This window comes from Panthera pardus, unplaced genomic scaffold, assembly GCF_024362965.1.
Source record: "Panthera pardus isolate Hobbes unplaced genomic scaffold, ASM2436296v1 HiC_scaffold_7, whole genome shotgun sequence".
In the NCBI taxonomy this organism is placed as follows: Eukaryota; Metazoa; Chordata; class Mammalia; order Carnivora; family Felidae; genus Panthera; species Panthera pardus.
The window spans coordinates 46685779-46709079 of NW_026527002.1; the positions used below are offsets into that span (position 1 = coordinate 46685779).

Consider the following 23301-nt stretch of genomic DNA (forward strand, 5'->3'; position numbering starts at 1 on the left):
GTACCTGCAATTGAGCCTGCCACAGAATAGGTGCCACAACATATTTGTTGAATGAATGAATCCCACTAACACTGTCTATTTCAGTTATCTGGGCTGCTTCACAAACCTACCCTAAAGCAACACTCATTTATTATTCTGATGGGTGGTTCGTGGGCTGGTCTTGCCAGGGCTCACTTAGCAGTTGTAGGCGGAGGGTTGCTGGAATGACTATCTGACTGGGATGCTCAGTTCTCCACCTTGTCTCTCATCATCCAGTCGGCTTGCCTGACTTCTGGGTAGCATGGTGGTCTCAGAGTTCCAAGAGGAAGAACCTGAAGCTGCATGGCCTCTTGAGGCCTAGGCTTGAAAGTCACATAAGGTCATGTCTACTGATGTCTACTGATGCACTCTACTGATAAAACCCTGTGACAAGACGAGGGCAAATTCAAAGGTGTGAAGGATAAACACCTCTTCCTCAGAGGAGTGGTGATGCCACATCACAAAAGGGTGTGAACACAGGAAATCCTCGGTCACTAGAGAACAACCACATCATCTCTCTCCCAGTTGCCTGCAGCAGCCACCAACCTCCTGAGCTAACGCACCCTTCAGATCTGTTTTCCACATAGCTTCCAGAACCATCCTCGCAAAGCAAAGATCTGACCCTGCTGTCAACTCCCTTCGTTTTCTTCCAGAAGGTAGAAGCTGCCAAAAAGGACAGCCTTTGAATAGCAAACGGTTAGCTGTAATTACGGCTCCATCTACCTTCCAGTGACAGTATTTTGGTGCAGTGCAGAAGGAAACGCATGGACACGCGCACCCACTGGCCTGCTCAGGACGTGGTGACGAGGCATCGAGACACCCCCACTGAGTGCGGGCGGCAGCAGCCTGCAGTTGCTTTTACAATTTGGCCATCTCCCCATTTTGACTGTGAGCTGAAATCTCGCAAAATGGGGAGTGGCAAGGGGGCAAGCTGAACAGAAGGGAGGTTCTGCGCATGCACACACACACACACACACACACACACACACACACACACATATGCACACACGCCAGGCGGTCGGGAAAAGGCAAAACCTGCGGGAAGAAGGGTGGCAAGGGGAACGCAGCCGGGATCTTTCTCCCTCCTGCTTCAGTTCTCTTTTGGTAACTAAGAACATCCACGGAAGCTGGAGTGAGGGAGAATGTGCGCTTTCCTTATCTTTTTATTCGTTGTTAATTTCAATTTACGGATTGTCAGCATTTGAAAGCTATGGCAGGCGTCTTCAATGCTTTTGCTAACGAGCTTCTCAGCGCCAAGTTGCCATCATTAGCATCGTGGGGAAGTACTTCCCCAGCACCCACCAAATGCTCCTGGGTAGTGTTGCCTGGTTCTGTTTCTGCACAGGCTGTGTCCTCAGAGCACCCAGCAGGAGATGATGGAGAATCCTGAGATTGAAGGGATGCAGGGATGGCCTAAGGTGCAGGAAATGCATCTCTGCAGATTCCATTTCCCTGGTGCATGGTTCACGTTCCAAGCTGTGAGATGAAGGAGGAATGGCAGGTGGCTCCTGTTTACAGGGCAAGTGGGCAGAAGGGGGATCAGCTCAAAATGCACCCCATCCAACCTTTTCTTGTAGGCCTCAGCACCAGGGAGCACTTGGAGGTTCTCACTGTTCTCAACAGAATGACAGAGGAGAGGGTGTTAGCAGTTGAAAGGAAGAAATAGGTGTGGGTCTAGGACAATGGGAAAACCAGAAAAAAGGAGGTGCACTGGGGACAATCAGGATGGGGCACCCAGAGCCAGGGCTCCTATGTTTGAAGCCTGGGTGTTTCCTTACCCTTCCTGGCAAGGTGATGGGAGCTAGAATGCCCATGTGGTGGCCACCAAGACAGGCAGCCCTAGGGCTTCAGAAATCTGGGACCTTGGAAGCTGAAGACACTAGAAGACAACAGACATGGAATGGAATGGAATTAGACTAGGGGCCCCAGACACATCTGCCGGCTAACTCTGCCTTTGCTCCTGCTTGTAATTGGAACCGGAGATAGAATCTTGGCAAGTGGGGATGCCAGCTTACAGCACGGAACACGGTTTTCTAATGTAACCAAGGTCTCTTGCTCTACCAGGTGGGTACAACAACCTCCCGCCCCTGGAGTGGAGGCCCCTCACGCCTCCATTAGCAGGAAGTCCACACCGTCCCTCATCAGGTCATGGAATCCCAGAGCCCTGGGGGCTTCCCCAGTGCAAGGGATCAGTCCTATCACTCCTACCTCATGGGAAGAAACCATAAGTCCGGTCATCCCATCAAAGGCACCTCTTCTCTGCCCTTTTTGCCACCGCATGACATCACTGGAAGACCATCACCTCCGCACTTGAAGAAAAACCCCACATCTTCGGCAAACTCCAAGCTTCATATGGCAGTGATTTGGGGGCAGGACTCACTCTCCTCCATCTGCCCTAGAATTCTAGCCCCCCAACCCCTATGTGTTTCCATAGCAGTGTCCTTACCTACTTTTAAGTAATCTCTACACCCAACGTGGGGCTCAAACTCATGATTCTGAGATCGAAAGTCTCATGCTCTTCTGACTGAGCTGGCCAGCAGACTTCTTAATCACACCTCTTTGACAGCCCTTTCCACATAGCCTTGCTATTATTTCTCTAAAAATCTCTTTCTCTGTCAGAACTTGTATACAGCGCCTGATGTATATTGTGTTCATTGAATGAATGAATGAAAGAACGTTACTTTAAGAAACACCTAAAATCCCGGCTTATATTTATATAGACCTGCAAGCGAGTAAAGAAGGAATATAGATAACAAAAGTAGGCTAAAATCTTGAAGTTACACAGGGGGCATCAAAAGATGTTATTTCATTCCCTTGCTTTGATAATTAGAAAAATATATATCCAAATATTTTTAAAGAGATAGATGGCTTCTTCAGTCCTCTACAGTTATCCGTTCAAGCGGCTCCTATGATTTTACATGAGGAACCTGAGGCTCGGATTGGTTGACTTGACCAAGGTCGCACAGCTAAAAAGCCGAGGAGGTAGGTCCTGTACTGAGTCTCTCTGCCTCCAAGCCTCTTTCCTCCAGGCCACACTGATTTCCTTGTGATCCCTCACTTAAAACCATTGATTTATTTGTTTGCTAATTTAAGCTCCCAGCCTAGAGTAGGCACTGTTTTAGGACTTATGCATAAAAGGATACAAAAAAAATCTATATATCCTGCCTGGTGGGTCAGAGAAGGCTGACAGAGCAGTAGCATCTGAGCTAGGCCTGCCTCTCCTGATTGAGCCAGTAAATCCCCTTTTGACAGAAGCTAGCATGAGCAATGATATGTAACTTGCAACTAAAAGTTTCCTCATACATGTTACATGGATGTAGCAGAATTTATTAACCAATCTAATATTGTTGGACATTTAGGTTGTTTCTAAAATTTCACTATTAATGATAAGATTATGATGAACCTTTTGTTTTATTTATTTATTTAATTTTTTAATATTTATTCATCCTTGAGATGACAGAGAGAGACACAGCGTGAGTGGGGGAGGAGCAGAGAGAGAGGGAAACACAGAATCTGAAGCAGGCTCCAGGCTCTGAGCTGCGTCAGCACAGAGCCTGATGTGGGACTCAAACTCACTGACTGCGAGAATATGACCTGAGCTGAAGTCAGACGCTTAACTGACCGAGCCACCCAGGCGCCCCTATGATGAACCTTTTCAAAAAAGATTTTACTGGGGCGCCTGGGTGGCTCAGTCAGTTAAGCGTCCGACTTCGGCTCAGGTAGTGATCTCGTGGTCCATGAGTTCGAGCCCCGCATCGGACTCTGTGCTGACAGCTCAGAGCCTGGAGCCTGTTTCAGATTCTGTGCCTCCCTCTCTCTGACCCTCCCCCGTTCATGCTCTGTCTCTCTCTGTCTCAAAAATAAATAAACGTTAAAAAAAATTAAAAAAATAATAATAAAATTAAAAAAAAAAAAAGATTTTATTTTTAAGTAATCTCTACACCAAACATGGGACTCAAATTTACAACTCTGTGATTAAGAGTCACACGCTCCACTGACTGAGCCAGCCAAGTGCCCCTATGATGAACCTTTCTGCATATGCCTGTTTGTATACGTGTCTCAAAGCATCGAGGATACGTCTTTGATCTGTTACCATGTTGCCTTCCAGAAAGATTTGGATCAATTACTCTTCCGCCGTAATTGCAAAAGAATGCCAATTTCTCCCCAATAACCTACTTCCTAACTGCAAGGCCCTGTATAAGGATCAGGATAATATGCATAAAAATACTTTACAAATAGTTATTAAATTTTTACCTATTATCAAAGAGCTTTCCTCTTAAGAAGGGAAACTATTATGTTTTGGGTGCTTCCTATGTGCTGGGCACTATACTAAGAACTTCCCATGCATCATGCTTTTTAAACTTCGTAACAACTCTTTCAGAAAGGGACTATTTTTTATTGAAATATAACTGACATACAATATTCTGTTAGTTGCGTGTGTGTATAACACAGTGATTTGACTTTTGTAAACACTGAAAACTGATCACCACAATAAGTCTAGCTACTGTCTGTCACCTTACAAAGTTAATTCAGTATTATTCACTGTTCTGAAAGGGACTCTTATTATCCCCATTTCATAGGGGAAAAAAAACGAATTAAAGTAATTTGTCCAATTTGCAAAGCCAGCATTGGAACCCAGATCAGTCTGATTTCAGCTTCTCACTCTTATCGTTGCTTATGTTAAGCGGAATGTCGAAGTATGAAATAGCGGGGGCATCAGACACATAACAGTTAACGATACTACCAGGCAAAGTTAGGTACTAGGTAAGTTAAACAGATGGCTATGCAAGGTAAATGTGTGCCTTAGCTAGGGTGACCCAGCCCCGGCTTTCGGACGGCAGGTGAAGGTGAAAACATACGTAGCCTGGCAGATAATACTCCTCAAAGACATTTCTCCCTCGTTTCTTTTCCACCGCCAGGCACCCCCCAACTCAGTGTGGGCATCCCTTCCTCACCGAAGACGGTGCTGCGGATCGTCCAGAACTTCCTCATGTCATTTTCATCAAAATTCCCTGGTTCATAAAAAAACTCAGAAGGTGTTAAGATTCCTACTTGTTCTTGAGTCGTTGATTATTACAAGTTGTTGATTTGGGTAATAACTATTACCCAAGAAAGACTAGGTTTTTTTTCCCTATCTACTCCCCTTGTATTTTTATTCAAACCAAGAAGCCTCGCTTAATTATAAAAGTAATTCATTTTCATGCTACTGCAAAATGAAAATATGAGTCAAATACACCAATTACATCTCTCTCCTTTTAGTAGCTTTCCAGGTACTTTGAAAACCGCTCACAAGTCTTTGGAGACAGTCAACTGGCTTCCGGTCTCCTCCCAGACTGGTGCTCAGGTGCCCACGTCCCAACTTAGGGCTGTCAGTTAACACAGATCAGTCTTATCAGGCTGTGGGCCTGAGGCCTTGGACACACCTGCCACACTCCCATGTCATCTCTTTGGGATGAAGGGGGGTGAGCTGCCCACGTGATGTGCGACTTTGTGGTGTCCTGGTAAAGAGATACAGGGACTCTGCCAGTTTACGTTGATGACCTGAGGTCAGCTTCTACATCTGTTTCCTCATCTGCAAATCGGTAAAAAATTACATTCTCGGGGCCTCTGTGGGTATTAAATGAGACACTGTATATTAAACTCTTCGCCCTGTGCTCGGCACATATTGTGTTCAAAACATAATTGTATACGCAGCTTCACACTGGGAACAAGAAGGGAAAAGATGTCCTTTCAAGACCCCTGTCTTGAACCTCAAACAGCTCTGCCTCTCCATTCCCTGGGCTCCGTATTCCTCTGAACCTTTGGGAAGCGGAAGGTAACAACGAAGGAGACCACACCACCTCTCCTAACACTCTCCATGCCATCATCACAGATCCAAGCTCTGTCTCAGCTGCCTGTTTTTGGCTACTACCTTTGTTCCTGCTTATATCATGCATTTTCCCCTAGAGAAAACCCAGAGGCATTCCTTGTTCTTCCTCTCACTTGGCCTCCTGCACGGCTACAGTGCGAACAACGGTTGGAGTTGCAGGATTGAAGAAAAATAATGAAAATGATGAATTCATACCCATTTGCACATTAGAAAAAACCTCTGCTTTCATCAAAGCAGAAGGTGAAAGAACATTCCTAATCTGCTTCAGGTTATTTAAAGTTACATTCTTATAACAATAGAGTTAATAAAAGATTGTGTACAATTCACTCTATCTTAAGCCAGATGTTCACAAAGCATGCTCTATAGAATACCTGTTCAGAAGAATGTTAGCAACACAACATTAAAGAAAATCCCTTGCTAGCAGAACATGGGAAAAGGTGGGCTAAGCAAAATTTAAATTGTAGGACTCTCTCAAGGCCACAAGATGAAAAGTGCACACTGAAATCTCCAATGGGGGTTATGGTGTGTGATATTTTCCAAATTGGACTTCAAGCTCTGTTTTTGAGGAACATCTCGGAGGACGTGCATTCTTCTCGACCCACTTTGGAAAACAGATACAAATCCAAGGAAGATCACATTTAACGACTGTTCTAGAAATAGAAGTGAGGCTGAGAATGATATACTTGAAGATAACCAGAGAACCTGTCCTTCTGTTGCCAGACAACAGGAATTTAAGAGGAAAGGGAGGGTAGTGGTTAGTCCTCTACCAAACTGGGGCAGTAGATTTTGGGGACAAAGCAGCACCTATGTAAAGAGCTCTTTTGCCCCGGACAGTTGTCACCGAAGGGGAAAATCAAACATGCCCTAAAAAGAACATATGCTACATAAACATGGCATGGTAGAGGGCAGCGGAGAATGGTGTGGGGTATGTTGGGGGGAGTGCATTCCTCTCTTCAGCTTTTTGGAAATATGGTAGAATTACGCAAAGGAACTAAGCCAGTGCCAGTGATTATTAAATAAAAGGTCCAACCGTGTATTTCTGCAACAGTATACAAAAATCACAACTTCTTCGACCACATGGGAAAAAAAAAAAGAAAACTAGGAGTGCTTCGGGTTTGCCTCACTTAGACTTATAACCACTACACCTGAGTGACTCATACTTCTCTCCCTCCCTCTCTACGTATCAGTCATGCTACTCCTGCTCGTGAGGCCTCTGTCCTTGGCCACCGACTTCCCCCCACCACCTCTGTCTCATCCCAACCTCAGACAGGATATATCCCTTAGTTTAGGGCTATTTCACTTGCCTGTGGCAACAAACGAACAAATGTATTGATGCATCGCACTGAAGAGCTGAAGAGGAGTCTGGGCTCAGGCCCAGCGTGAGCAGCGTGAGGGGGCCTGGGTCAAGGTCATGAGGACACAGGTCTCTCTGCTGCATCTTTTGGCTCCACTCTTCTGTGTGCTGGCTGGCTCCGTACTCGAGCTCCACAGCTTGGCCAGATGGCTGTGGCCCCCCACGCCCGGCAGATACAGCGGTCTCTTCCCCAGAAGTCCCTGCAGTGGTCACCACTGAATCTCACTGGCTCTGGCTGGGTCCGGTCGCTGAGCCAACATAAGCATTCCTATCTGCTCCTTGACTGACCTTGTCCTCCCTCCAAAATTTGATGAATTTTTCACTCAGTGATTAATGTTCTATTGCCTCTGTATCTTGGTGAATTTCCCTATATTTTAAACAAGCTACAAATTATTCTAACAAAATAGTAAGAGTTACAAATGATACCTGAATAGGGTGGATACAGGTGGCTCGGGGTCGTGAAGGCCTGGCCCTGGAGGCACTGCCTGGATGGAAGGCACATGAGAGTGATTCTCCACGACGGTCCAGATGGCATTAGGGACCCTCTTCTCCCTCCGCGTCCTGAAGGAGACCAAGGGCACTGGGCTCTGTAGATCAGAGTAAACACAGGGTCTTGGGTCAAACGAGCAATGTGGGAGAAGCAGACTCTTTCTTGTTTTAGTACCTTTCTCCCCTTTTACCTGATCTTTAGAATATTCTAAAGCGTTCAGCTTTACTTTTCAACCATTCCCTGGTGGTTCATTATAGGATTAACCAGGCCAACATGCATAATCCACTGGTGTGAATTTTGTGGCTAGGGTTATGTTCTAGATTCACTTATGTTCGGGTCTGTGGCAGAAATACCAGACTCTTGCTGGCACAGTACCAATACCGGTAATATCAGGATCCAAGCTTCATCTGGCTGCTGTCTCCCCCTACCCCACACTTCTCAACTCACCAGCGTCCTTCTCCTTCACCCCACCTCTGTCTACCTTCCTCCCAGCCTACCCTGTCTGCTGTGCATCCCTCCAGGAGTATAAAAGAGGGTCTCACTTAGAGGTTCCCCGGCTATCAGTGACAGAGGACATTACACTATCCCTGCGGCCTTTGCAGTTAAGGCCTCGGAGAGGTGGGCAGCCCAAGACCCTCCCCATCTCTCCATCCCATTCCTCCTGCTGGTAGCACAGCATGTAGATAGACATGCTGGGCTCCCCCACACCCACTCTGTCCCGTTGCCTTGGCAACGAGACTGAGAAAGTTGGGTTTCTTGGTATCCAAGGTTACACTGTGCTCAGACGACTGCTACATGTACAAATGGATCTCTAGTTCGGTGAGAGGTTTTAACTGTATACAGGTGGATACGAGTGACACAGCGAATCTGGGTCTGATCACAAGATTCCCTTTCGTTTGTGTAACTAGAACTCAGGGTTATCACTAGGATCATTTGCAATCAGCAGAAAGAGCTGCTTTCTTTCTTCCCAGGAGTAAGGAAAGTGGGTTCTTAAAGGCAGGGGTGAGAACTGGGGCGAGAGTTGATAGAAAGGGAGGGTCAATGTTATTATTTACTTTTTATTCAGTCACGTGAATTTACAAAAGAAGAGGACCGTGCATCTTTGCCCTTTACAGTTCATAGCCCAGGGTGTTTTTTGGGGTGGTCCCACAGATCATCTCCGCCAAGACAGCCAAAGGTCAAGCTGGTAGTCAAGGGACACACATAGCTCACCCCAGATACTCCTCTGAGCAGAGGCAGCAGGCCCTCAAACCCACAGTCTTTTGTTGCCTCAGCCCTGCTCTGCCTTCCCTGCTCTCTCCTGCCATGGGGGGGAAGCTTCTCTGGGCCCAGCTCTACTCGGGTTGTGGCCTCTCAGCCAAGCTCAGCCACACAAGCGTCTCAGCTGGGTTCCTGCAAGGAGGAACGGCTCCATGGGCCGTTGGATCCAGAGTGCCTGTCTTCTAGCTTGGCTCATGACAGACAGCCCTTGATGGTTTCCAGGGCAGTTCCACAGACATCTCATGCGATGTTGCAAAAATCCAAGGAGGAGGAAGGTACAGTTTATCCGGCCCATGTTGCAAGTGAGCAAACAGGGACTTTGATGAGCCCACTTAGTAGCGTGGACCCGGCGCTTGTGGCCTGGGGTCCTCCTCTCCCTATCTCTTAGCCCCATGACCTGGGAACGTGGTCCTGCACAAGGCAAATTTGCCATTCAGTTTTGAAGGAGATTTTGCAGACCCATTTTACTTGGCATTCTCTCAGAGAAACTGGAAGAAGTTAAAGACAACCCCACAAGCTCTAGTATTAAAGTTCTCAATACAGAAGTTCATGGTCAGGGTGCCTGGATGGCTCAGACAGTAGACTATGCAGACTCTTGATCTCGGGGTTGTAAGTTCGAGCCCCATGTCGGGTGTAGAGCTTACTTAAAGAAATAAAATCTTATAAAAAAAAAAAGAGTTCATGGCCACAGTGACAGTATTTTCTGAACTAAAAAACAGGATATGTGGTCTCACCAATGGTTCTTGCTAATTTCAGAACTTGGTCTTATGAAAAAGAAAGCTCATCAGATTTAAATCTCATTTAGTTATACATGTAACCAATTGCCATCAGTGGAAAAAATAAAATGACTTGGATCAGGATTATCCCAGAAAGTTGGGGCCAGTGGGGCTGCATTGACGATGCTATGAGGTTTGAAGCCACACTTACTTATTTTTTTAAATTCACATTCTTTTTTTCTTTCAAGAAGATTAAGGTGATTTATAAACAACTTCTATTAATCCTTTTGTGAATACTGAAATCAAGTTTAATAGAAATTGATCACTACAGGTTTCTTCTAAGAAACCTGGCAGGATTAATATTTAAGAGGAACCGCAGAACTCTGATCATTAACGATACTCTTTTCAAAAATTCAGATTAGGAAACTGGTAAAGTCAACAGTTCAAACATGGAAAAAAGTGATCTTCGGTTAATGTCATGATCCATTTTTCTTTCAAAACTTTTAAAGGAGGGGCGCCTGCGTGGCTCAATTGGTTAAGCGTCTGACTTCTGCTCAGGTCATGATCTCATGGTTCGTGAATTTGAACCTCACGTCAGACTCTCTGCTGTCAGCATGGAGCCCGCTTCGGATCCTCTGCTCCCTTCTCTCTCTCTGCCCCTCCCCTGCTCGTGCTGTCTCTCTCAAAAATAAAAAATAAACATTAAAAAAAACAAAAAGCCTTTAAAGGAAACTTTATCTTTGTTTTCAGGGTTATTGTTGTTTTTTTCTTCTGATTTCCTTTCAAGGAAGTTTCAGAAGGATTTAAGAAACATGTAGGTCAGGCAAATGTCTAGAATTTTGAAGAATGAGATTATAAATTCTTTGCCACCAGATCTCTCCTCACAAGAAAAGCTGGTGACAACAATGTGCCAGGGACTTTATTTCATGACAAATAGAAATAGTGAAGTTTTAGCATTAATTTGAAAAAGCTATGCTCCAGAAACATGGAAACACAGCAGCCAAATCATTTCTTAAAGGTTTTAAAATTAATAAAAACCTAATTGCAATATAATTTTATTACATTTTTACATTGCTTGTAAAATTACAATTACACAAATATGAAAACAGGCTTCTGCTACTTGACTGTCTCATTTTATGCTGTTCTTGGGACAATTTATCCTTAAATATAATACTAAGCAGCTTTAAGTTGCCTATTGTACAACATCAACAAAATCAAGCTCCCTGTGTCTTAACCTGGAGTATTTTACGAGAAAACATTCTTCAGATTTAATAAGTGTTTTATGGATTTAAAGGGAATCGAAATAGAGTCGCATGATAGTTTTTTTTAAAAATAAGATTTGCGTTCTCTGGAGGTGACTATAAAAAAACAAACAAACAAAATTTAAACTCAGAACCATACATACAGAGGCTCCTTAAATACACGTTTGTTCTTGCTTAATCTTAAAGATTGTAAATTACCCACCACCACACCTAGTGTCATTTGCAGCCTCGTGCCCAGGGGCTTAAGTTTCTTCCCACTTCGGAGATGCCCTGTGTAAAACCTATTTACACAAATATTCAAAAACTCACAAAGTGCGTACAAGGCTAGCTGCCTCTTCCCTGCATCTGACGGGTGTTAAGGATTTTCGACCCTGAGCAGTTGAGACACAGTCTCTTCGGGAGTCCAGGTCTGAGGTAATGAACCCACTTACTGGAGAAACGATACACCAGAGAGAAACCCGGTACAAAATGTATCCAAGTTGAATCAGATTCCCAAAACAGCCACCAGATTTGCCCAGATTTGACTCTATGACCGACACAACCAACAGCAGTTGAAATGGGTCACAAACACAGCTTGTGTGACCAAAGTGACCAGATTTCGGGCACTGCACCAAGACCTTTCTTCTCCCTTTTTTCTCCTCCGCACTTTGTCTTTGGCCAGGCTACGCACCAGCACAATTGGACCTTTGTTCCACGGCCCACCCAGTAGTCAGCGGGGCTTCCTATTCTTGTGTTTTTCCTCCATCTGCACAAAAACCAGCCCTCCTCCTACCCTCTAAATCAAGATTCATGCCGTGGGCAGCAGCTTTTGCTAATAGAACTTGAACTTGAAGGATGAAAGAGGAAACAGAATCGAGTCGCCTTTTGAGGGGTTAATTGAACTTAATCCCGGATGGAATGAATGGCTTGAATGTCACTGCCCTCCTCTTCCCGTCCCCACACTCCTGCTCCCAGTGCTGTGATGCTGGGTTCCTGACACGCTGTCCTAATGCCAGCTTCTTCACAGAGACTTTGCACAGCACATTTCTTCTCTCTGATCTGCACTTCCGAGTTCAGTCAGTTATTTGTCCATGAGCTCGACACATTTACTGATCTTTTACCGTGGACCAGGCATTGTGCTGGGATGCAAAGATCCATTCATTCGACCCATTAATTATTAATATTTGTTAGGCTACTATTATGTGTTCTAGGTGCCAGTTACACAGCAGAAAACACAGCTGCCTTCATGGGGCTTATAATTTATGGGGAGTGTGGCAAAGACACATTTACAAATTACATATATAAATGATATACCATGTTAGGTGAGTGCCTCAAGAAAAATACGCCTGGGAGAGAGATAAAGTGTTGGATAAACTTAAAACTGAGCAGGGCGGGGGGGAGCACCAGGGGGCACCTGGGTGGCTGAGTTGGTTGAGCAACTGATTCTCAATTTCAGCTCAGGTCATGATCCCAGGGTTGGGGGATGGAGCCCCAGGTTGGGCTCTGTGCTGAGCATGCAGCCTGCTTGAGATTCTCCCTCTGTCTCTCTCTCTCTCTCTCTGTCTCTGCCCCTCTTCCCTGCTCACTCACTCTAAAATAAAATAAAATTAAATAAATTAAAATAAGGTGGTTAGGGAAGGGCTCACTGTAATGATGAGCATCTACAGATGTGTGGGGCAGAGCCCTGTAGACAGAGGAATAGCCATGCCAAGGGCCTGAGGCACAAGAGTGTTTGGAAAGACTGGTGAGGCGCCAGTAATGTGGCTGGGACTGCGTTAATGAGGGGGAGAGTAGCGGGAGGTGAGATTGGGAAATAGGTAGAGGCAGATCATATGGGCCTTACAGGATGTGAGAAGCACTATGACTTCTCAAAGTGAAACGGGGAGCCATTTGAAGGTTTTAGGGCAGAGGAGGGACATAATGTGCTGGGGTAACAACTGACTGGCTGGGGGATCGGGGGAGGCAGAAGCAGGAAGATCCGTGGAGGCCCCCGCAGTAGGAGTGACAGACCGATGTTGGGGAGCAGGCGGGGCGGGGGGGGGGTGTCCAGGTGGTAGGGAGCATAGGAAGTCCGGATATATTTTGAGGATGGAGCTAATAGGATTTGCTATGGATCAGATACGGGACGAGGAAACAAGGAAAGGAGGTATGACTCCGGTTTTAGGCCTGAAATCTGGGACAATAACAACGAGACGCAAATACGTGCCTTCAAAGAGCTCACGGCTAACGAGGGCCCTCGTGGCGGGAGCGCCTGCTGTCCCAGCATGAGGCCGCGGGGAAGTCGCCCGGATGCCTCGGAGCAGCCAGGGCTGGCTGGGGCCTGGGGCGGGGAAGGCACTGCACCAGGGTCGGGGTCGCCAGGCGGCCGAGGCGGGGAGGATGTTCCAGACTCAGAATCCACCAGGGGCCTGCTGCTCGGGGGGGTGGTGGCTGGGCAAAGCAGGAGTGGCCACCAACGATGGCCCCGGTGCTGCCGGACCGACGCGACAGTCCCTAGCCGTTCTTCTGCGGTTGGAGAAGCCAAGCCCGCCTTTCACCCCTTCCTGTGCAGCAGGGAGGACCACGTGACAGTCCTGGCCAATGACACGTAAGCTCGTGTGGGTGGGGCTTTGCGGCAGAAACGTGCTCCGCCCCCCCCCCCGAGGCAGGAGTCCGTTCGGGCCGCTCGGGCGCCTTGCTTGGCTCTGGCTGCTTCCGGGAATGCAGACGCCGAGTGCCAGCAATACGCGTGCACCTTCGAGCTGGCAAACCCACGTGCTAAGTCAGGAGGATGTAGAGGGAAGGTGGAAGAATGAGTCTTGATAAGGGTGAGCTGTTGCTCCCACTCTGATGGCCTGCTTCTAGACCTCTCCTAGGTGAGGTCATGAAAGGTCTTTGCTTGCGGAAGCCTCTGTTAGTTGGATGTTCTGTAAGTGCCCAAATCGTTCCTCAGTAATGGAGCCAGAAGCCTTGCAGACCTTGAGAGTTGCTCCAACTTGTGGGCGATGGGGAACCCGCTGAAGGGTTTATGGGGAAGTAATGTGATCTGATTTCTACTTTAGAAAAAACATGGGAGCTGAACTAGAGACTGGAGGCAGGGAGGCCCAAATGCAAGAGAAGGACCAGAGGTGTGGAGGGCCCTGTGTGCCAAAAGCTGGAAGACTCTTAACCTTGGGCACCTCTTCCATGCCTTCTCTAAGGTCCTTCTCTACTTGTGGGAGAAGCAGAAGGGGCAAGAAGAAATTTCTCTAATCGTTGCCTTTTCTTTCTGTAGAGATTTCAATGCTACATAACAAACTAGCACAAATATAGCAGCCTACAGCCACACGCATTCATTATCTCAGAATCTCCAGTAGGGTCCGAAGTCCAGGTGTAGATGTGCTCTCTGTTCAGGGTCCCACCAGGCTGAAATCAAGACATCAGCTGCGTGTGATCTCAGCTGGAGCTCAGGGGCCACTTCCAAGTTCAGTTAGTTGGCAGAAATCAGTACTGGGTCTTTTAGAACGGGGGTTTCTGCTTTCTTGCCAGCCATCAGCCAAAGAAGCTCTCAGCTCCTGGAGGTCTCCCCGGGTCCTTGTCATGTGCCCCCATAAGCAGGCAATTCTCAACATGGCAATTTGTTTCCCTCTTTGAGGCCAGTGGGACAAATCTTTCTTGCCAGTCCAGCTAAGATGGAAGGTGTATGTAACACAAAGGAATCACAGGCATGACTATCCCATCCCATTCCCAAGTCCTCTTCATATAAGAGAAGGGGATTAGACAGAGAATATATACCAGGGGGGTGGGAATCTTGGGGGCCATGTGGAATTCTGACCACTCTACCCATTATTCTCTTTTCCTCTCCTTTGCTCCAACTCTCTGCACTAATGTGGGACCTAATCTCTATGTAGTTCCTACCTCTAGAAAAATGTAAGTCATATTTTGGCATAGGAAGTTTCTTGTCAAAAGGGAATTTGAAGTGAATCAAAGGAACCTGACTAGAACTAAACCTCCCTCATTGGCCAATATGAAGTCCATTAGATTTGTTTGCCAAACTATAGTATTCATTGTGTTCTAGGTATTGCTGTTGAATGATTTATATACACGATGTTATTTGATTCCCTCAACATCTGTTTGAGAGGAGCATTGGTGTCCCCATTTTACAGATGAGGAATTTGAGACTCGAAATGGAGGCACTCAGGCTCACACAAGTGGCAAGCTAGGGAGGCAAGTCTTTTCAAAGCCCTGCTCTTCACCACCATGCCATATTACCTCTGGCTGTCCCTTCACCAGTATGTGTGTGGTGGCCTGGGGGTGAGAAGCAACAAAGGCACCACTCAGAATGACATTCCTCCATTGCATTAGGTAGAAAAGGCACCATCTTCCAAAGTTATACACATCCAGTGCCTCAGATGGGTTCCTTTGGCTTCTCTCTGTGATGAACAGCGTCTGACATTTTCAAATCGGCCTTGACACATCCTCATCAGAAACACAAATTTGAATGAAAGAAGAATTTTAAGCCTCAAAAATCAGAAAGAAGACTTCTCAGCCCGCTTCCTGTTCATGAAAGGATTTGGGCCTCTACCAGTAATTATCAAAATGTTGAGACCGCAATAACTTCCCAATCAAGTATGAGGTAAACAAAAGTGTCTAATCTACTGCCCAGGAACTTTATGATTGTGTTTCACGGACTGAGTATTGGGGGCTGCCAACTGGTTGAGATGGAATATTCCATGCAGCAGTGCAATGCATCCGTCTCTATGGAGGCTCCAAACGGGGGTGGTATGAAGACATATTAAACTATAGGACCTAAGTGCTGGTTTATAACTTAAAAGGAACTGCATTTGTCTTCAAGAACAATAGAGAAGCTTTCAACCGAGTCAAACCCAAGAGAGACTTGTAAGAAACGTCTCCTAGAGGTGAAAATATCTCATAGGTGATTGACTATCACTGAAAATCTCATTGAGGTTCTAAAAAAGCCGAATGCACCCATTGTGGGATAAACTGTGGACTCGACTCATTGCAGTTGACAATACCTCCCTGCCTCTACTTCTGACACCGAGCCAGTCTGTCTAAGGAAAGGAGGGCCATCCTTTTAGTCATCTCAAGGCAGGAGCCACCGTGGCATCTGTGGAGGGCCTGGGGCACAGCATTAACATATCCTTCGCCCCTAAACATGGGTACATGACCAGAGACACTTTGAGACCCCAAGAAAGAATTAGGACATGGCCATGTTTCCCATGCCCCACAAATGAAATCTTAACCCTGGGCTGTTTTGTGATCAAACTGTCTTCCACGTAGACCTGGTGAACATATAACAAACGTCCCTTCCACTTCCCCCAAGGCAATGGAAGTAGAGTTTTGACTTCAGCTCTACCTTGCTATACAGCTTCTTCTCTTCTTCCCTGGGCTTGTCACTTTCCAATGCATTTCTAACAGGAAGAGCCAGGGAGACCACTGTGTGTTTTCCTTAAATGAGAACCAGCATGGAAGTATGGGATGAGGTGGCAGTGACTCGTGTTTGCCCTTCGCTAAACCAAGTGTTTAACTGACTTCTTATTTAGTTACACAGCAGGTTGGAAATCCTTGTTTACGACAGTATATTATGCTCTTGTTGATACATTCGATTAAACCTAGTTTGATTTTCTATGATAAACATTACATTTTTTACAAAAAAGTGCATTTTATCCTTAGTAAAAAAATGGCACAAAAATAGACACATAGAGCAATGGAATAAGAATAAAATAGAATTGAAAACCCAGAAATAAAGCCACAATTTTACGGTCAATAAATCCTCGACAAAGGAGGAAAGAATATACAATGGGAAAAACAGTCTCTTCAACAAATGGTGTTGGGAAAACTGGACAGCAACATCCAAAATGATGCAACTGGACCACTTTCTTACACCAAGCACAAAAATAAACTCGAAATGGATTGAAGACCTAAATGTGAGACCCAAACCATAAAAATCCTGGAAGGGGGCATTGGCAGTAATGTCGTTGACATTGGCCATAGCAACATTTTTCTAGATAGGTCTGTGAAACAAGGGAAATAAAAGCAAAAATAAACTATAGGGACTCCATCAAAATAAAAAGTTTTTGCACAGTGAAGGAAACGTCAACAACAAAATCAAAAAGCAACCTACTGAATTTGCAAATGACATATCCAATAAAGGGTTAGTATTCAAAATATATAAAAACTGATACAATTCAATACCCCCCAAAATGAATAATCTAATTAAAAGTGGGCAGAAGACATGACTAGACATTCCTCCAAAAAAAGATATACAGATGGCTAACAGACACATGAAAAGATGCTCAACATCACTCATCATTAGGGAAATGCAAATCAAAACTACAATGAGATATCACCTCACACCTGTCAGAATGGCTAAAATAAAAAAAAAAAAAAATAGAAGAAAAATCGTGTTGCCGAAGATGTGGAGAAAAAGGAACCCTTGTGCACTACTGGTGGGAATGTAAACTGATGCAGCCACTCTAGAAAACGGTATGGAGCTTCCTCAAAAAGTTAAAAATAGAACTACTCTATGATCCAGTAATTACACTATTGGGCATTTACCCAAGAAATACAAAAACACTAATTCAAAGGGATACATGCACCCCTGTCTTTATTGCAGCATTATTTACAATTTCCAAATTATGAAAGCAGCCCAAGCGTCCATCATTTGATAAGTGGATAAAGAAGATGTGGCGTATATACACACAATGGAGTATTATTCATCCATAAAAAGTAATGAAATCTTGCCATTTGTAATGGCACGGATGGAGCTAGGGTATAATGTGAAGCAAAGTAGGTCAGAGAAAGACCAATACCTTATGATTTCACTCATACATGGAATTTAAAAACAAAACATAAGAGCAAAAGGGGGAAAAAAGAGAGACAAACCAAGAAACAGACCCTTAACTATAGACAACAAACTGATGGTTGCCAGAGGGGAGGTGGGTAGGGGGATGGGTGAAATAGGTGATGAGGATTAAACAGTACACTTATGATCATGCGCACTGAGTAATATATGGAGTTGTTAAATTACTATATTGTACACCTGAAACTAATATAACACCGTGTTAATACTGTAATTAAAATAAAAATCTTAATAAAAAAATAAAATTGGGGCACCCGGGTGACTCAGTTGGTTAAGCGTCCGACTTGATCTCAGCTCAGGTCATGATCTTGCGGTTGGTGGGTTCGAGCCCCGCATCAGGCTCTGTGCTGACAGTGCAGATCCTGCTTGGAATTCTGTCTCTCCTTCTCTCTGCCCCTCCCCTGCTTGTGTTCTCTCTCTCTTTCTCTCTCGCTTCAAATAAGCCAGTAAACTCAAAAAAAAAATTTTTTTTAATTAAAAAATAAAATTAAAAACATTTATTTATATCTTTAAAACAAATCAGAAAGAAGAGACTGTGTGGGGGTTAAATCCAAGGCAGAGCTTCCAGCTTTTAGGACTTACATAAATTTTGTCTAGAAATCAATGGAGCATGAATAGAAATGCTGACCTACCCCAAACAAAGCACACACCTTCCCTGGGCCAATTGCCCAGATCTTTGCATGGGCCAGTGATGCCTGGGCATTGCTTCTTCAGAATTTAGCTCTTGATTTGTTGCTGCCAGGATTCGGACCAAGGCTTACAAAGGAGGCAGGAAGCTATCGGCACAAAATGGCCACATTGCTTTGTTTTAGAATCTTTGTCTACACACGTGGGTGAAGAAAGCACCACAGAAAGCCTGGGAACGTGTAAGGGAAGCCACTTAGTACGGTGGTAAAGATCATGGGCACTGGCCCAAGTCCTGTGTTTAAACACCTGCTTTGCCCTTTAATAGTTGTTTGACTTAAGAAACTTTTTATTATTTATTTATTTAAAAAAATGTTTTTAGTGTTTATTTATTTTTGAGAGAGAGTGAGAGAGAGAGAGAGCACGAGCAGGGGAGGGGCAGAGAGAGAGGGACACACAGAATCTGAGCCGTCAGCACAGAGCCCCATGCAGGGCTTGAACTCACAAACTGTCAGATCATGACCTGAGCTGAAGTCAGATGCCTAACCGACTGAGCCACTCAGGCAGGCGCTCCTACTTAAGAAATCTTTTTAAAAAGTGATACAACTTTATTTCATTCACTGTTACACTACTACAATTTAAATAGGAGTACCGATCTCTCTGTTTGATTGAGGTGTTATTGACATATAACAGTACATTAGTTTCAGGTGTACAAAGTAATGACCCAATGATACGTATATGCTGCAACATGATCACCACAATAAGCTAACATCCATCACCTCACAGAGTCACACATTTTTTTTTCTTGTGACCAAAACCTTTAAGTTCTACTCTCTTCGTCGCTTTCAAATATGTGACACAGTCTTGTTAACTATACTCACTGTGCTGTACGTCCCATCCCCATTTAGGGAAGATTTTTTTTTTTTTTTTTTTTTTTTTTTACCCTCTCTGAGCCTCAGTTTCTTGATCTGTAAGCTGGACACGCGAAGACACCCACCCGTGAGAGAATTTAAATGAGATATGAAACCACCTCGCCCGGGGCAGAGACCCTGCCCCCAGGAAGTGTCTGATAAGGGATGATGGTTGGTGTTTTCGCCTTTGCAGCTGTTCTGGTCTGCTCGTCACTGTCTGCCAAGCTCTAGCAGAGGTACCTCCATGCCCCGGTGGCAGCTTAGTCAAATCGCAGGCAGGAAATGGCGCATCTTCCTTTAGGCTAAGCTCCTAACCAAGCTAGGTTAGGGAAGCCCTTAGCACGAGAGGATGTTCAGAGTGCCACTGACAGATGCACAGGAGAGTGTGGGGAAGGGATCTGGGAAGAGAGGCCAGCGCCTGTGAAGGCCCGGCGATAAGACACGGCGCCTTCCTAGTGCTCCGCGGTTTGTTGTTACTGAAACTTAAGTCCTTTACGTGTTTCCCGCCCTGGTGTCTAGAGGAATGCGTAACACAGAGGAGTGTCGCCATCTACGTCACTTAGAGATTTAAGCGTTTTGAAAAGTTGGTGTCCGTGTATCTGAGTCATACACACACACGCGCGTGGAGGCAACATTCTCTAAAAGTTCAACGATAATTCTTGTCTCAGGAATCAGGACCTGTTTCACAAACTGTGACCCTAGGAGGAAGCCCACTGCTTCTCAGATGCAGGGACCCTGGGAACAATCCTCCCGCTGCATATTTTAAAGCGGCAAACCTGTTAGCTCCAAGTCTAGGCACTGTGGTCAGCAGTTTGCCTGCATGACGTCAGTTATGCCATTGTCTTTATCCATTTCCCCTCAACTCAGGCTGTAGGCCACTTCCTGTAGACCTGGAATGTTTGATGGGCAGATGGACCTTATAATACCCTGCCTAACTCGGAGACGGGAGATACTGCTGGCTTGTCGCTCTTGTTGGGGAAGCCTGAATGGAGGCTCTTTGTACCCATGGCCTTGTGACCCAGAAGGGACAAAGACCAAAGGGCCGGCCACCCTGGTGAGGGGGGACAGAGCGCTTTCAGCTTTGGGGCATGGCAGCTCTTCCTTTCCGGCTCTTTGATTCCGTACCCATATCGTGTTCAGCCTTGTTTGCATCCTGTCTCTTTCAAACTATGCCACAGAATGACACCATGTGCAAACAAAAGTATCTTCCCCTAGATCTCCTAAGAAAGAAAGAACGCAAGCAAGAAAGCAAGCAAGCAAGAAAAGAGAAAAGAAACGAAACGAAAAGAAAAAGAAAAGAATAGAAAGAAGAAGAAAGTCCTGTGTCAACCAAATGAAAACCAGGGCAATGTCAGTGTCCTTGGGCCTCCAGATACTGTAACTTATGGGCAAAAATAGCTGCAAAAGGAATCACGGATCCCTCCGGCCCTGACGGCCTGGATCAGGCCAGATGGAGACCACAGGCTCCCCCGCAGGGCCAGGCCTGTGGCTGGCCAGCCTCACCTGCCTGCCCCTTTCCCCAGGTACCATTTTGAAGCCTGGGTTCCTCTGCATTTTTATTCTCTTCTCTCTGGAGTCTGCTGTTCACACGCAGGAGTTACTATGGTAATAGAAAAACCCTGTTGTGTTAGAAATTTTGCAGAAATATCATTTAGGCAGAAGCGTGAAGCTGGTGTGTTTATCTTTTCGTGGGGATGGCAGCCCAGATTCTGAGTTTCCAGGGGAGCTGGAAGAATTCAGGTCTGAGCACAACTGTCCAAACGCCCGGGAATTGGGTCATCGCCTGGGCCGGTGGACTGGAATGGACCATCCGCCAGGCCTGGGGGAAGCAGGGAAGGCCTGGCGTGGGGCAGAGGACAACACCCTGGCCTCACTCCCTTCAGAAAACTGTCAGCACTCCAGGTGTGCTCATCACCCGGAAGAATCTTGTGAATGAATAAATGAGGATAGGGCCTTATTTTTAGTTCGTTCCCCAAGCTTCCCCTTCTCCCCTTATTAAGGGAGGAGGCTGGACTGAGACCTCCTGAGAGCAGAGCCTAAAGCTTATTTGGGTTTTGCCCCCTCCTCCCCTGCTCCCCATCTGGCCCCAATCCTAGGCTCAGTAAATGCTTATGTTGACTTAACCCATAGCACTGAGAACAGGACAGACAGATTTCATCAGTGATGTGAGGAATAGAGTGGACAGCCCCTTCTGCAGAGATTTAACTGAGCAGAGTTCCCAGGACAGAGCAGCTTGGAGTTCTCATGTGAGTCTTGAGACCTCTCTCTACAGGGCTGAGCCTCCCCACCTCCCCCAGACAACCCAGGGCAGTTCTTGATGACCTACTATGCCGAACATTTCTGTGCCTCACAGTGTGACCGACTGGCTTATCGGCCCCGCCTCCACTACTCCACCCCTTCCATTGTGTTTTGAGGCTAATTATCTTTTCCTCTGCTCTGCGGCATAAACCACAGGGAGGTGACTTAGGTGTTCACACTAGCGTTTTATCAGAATCATAGTCTCGTGGAGTGTAAGCACTGCCATGGATCTGAAAGATCATCTGGAAACATGAGCGATTCACAATCTTTTTTTCCACCCAGCCCTCTAACAGGATGAAACACACTTCGATCAGGAGGAGGAACCCTTCTAAAGCAGTGATTCTAACTGGGGGTAGGGTGGGGGGGGGGTCACATTTGGAATCACAGAGGGTTGGGGGAGGTACCTGTCAGGTTTGCTTTCTGTCATCTAGAAGGCAGAGGTCTGGGGGAAAGGCAACACAGGGCAGATACATTTTGATAAAGGTGACCAAGGACAGCCTGAACGACACAGCTAGAAGCAGTCCCGAACCCCCTACACCCCATGGTTCTGATATCCCTTTGTCTGTGCCGAAAAACACCAACCAAGTTAACAACTAATTGTTTAGATGTGGGAAGCCAGGGGGACCCAATGATGGGAAGCAACCAGAAACACACAGAAAAAAGACAATGCTTTGTGTCAAATTCAGGTCCCTGACTCCCAACCCAGGTTAGGATGTAGCACAGTACATAGCTGCCTAAAAAGGACTATGCTTTCTGAAGGAGAGGAGTAAAGGTATTGATCTGTTCAATCATTAATATGATATTGTGAGGTGCGTCTGGGATTAAGCGTCCGACTCTTGATTTCGGCTCTGGCTGTGAGCTCATGGTTCACAGGTTTGAGCCTCACATTGGGCTCTACACTGACAGGGTGTAGCCTGCTTGGGATTCTCTCTCTCCCTTTCTCTCTGCCCAAGCCCCTCCTTCCCCTCCCCCCCCCCCCAGGCACTGTATCTCTCTCTCTCAAATAGATAAAAATAAAATAAAATAAATGTGGGATGAAGAAGAAGCCCAGGAGAGCGGTGGGAAAGGCAGGGGACCGCGGGCATCAGCTAGAGCTAGGGAAGCGGAGCCGTGCAGTGGGAGGGCAGAGGCTGTTCTCCGGGATCTGCAGGCTGGGAAGGAGAGGGCTGCAGGGCTGAGGGCCCGCGCTGGGACACCTCTCTCCAGCTGCCTAGTCACTGACATCATGTTGGTCACACACCAGCTCTACCACTTGCCAGCTAAGTGACTCTGGCAAGTTGCGTAAATCTCTCTGTGCTTCAATTTCATCTTTCGTAAAAACGGAGACGGCAACGAAAGTCCTCATCTGCCAGGTGACTGTGGGGATCAAGCAAGGTAGTAAGTGTGAAGTGGTAGAAGGTGATCTACTGTGTTAACAAAAATGAGTGTATCGCCCTGGCTGGTTTAAGGGTGCCCAGAAAGCCAAACAAAGAATGTCAGAGTTGTTAGAAAACGGGAGCAGTTACCATGGAGAAAATGTATCAAAGCAAAGGGGGTGGCAGGCGGGGGGAGAGGGGAGGTTAACCAGAGCCACCAGAGTCTGTCTTGGGCAAGTCAGTGAAGGGGGGGCTTGAGTGTTAAGGCCTCTCATATACCTGCCAAGCTTGGTACCAAACGATTTTCATTCTTTTTCTCCAAGC

The 23301-nt window shown here is 46.0% G+C and overlaps 1 long non-coding RNA gene across 5 annotated transcripts in view; it reads right to left on the reverse strand.

Moving 5' to 3' along the window:
• Positions 1 to 23301, reverse strand: part of LOC128775258 (uncharacterized) — an 85523-nt gene that overhangs the window by 38748 nt on the left and 23474 nt on the right. For all 5 annotated transcript variants that reach the window (XR_008419872.1, XR_008419874.1, XR_008419873.1 and 2 more), the window contains one exon: positions 7668 to 7828. This is a non-coding gene — a long non-coding RNA (uncharacterized LOC128775258). The remainder of the gene's footprint in view (positions 1 to 7667; positions 7829 to 23301) is intronic.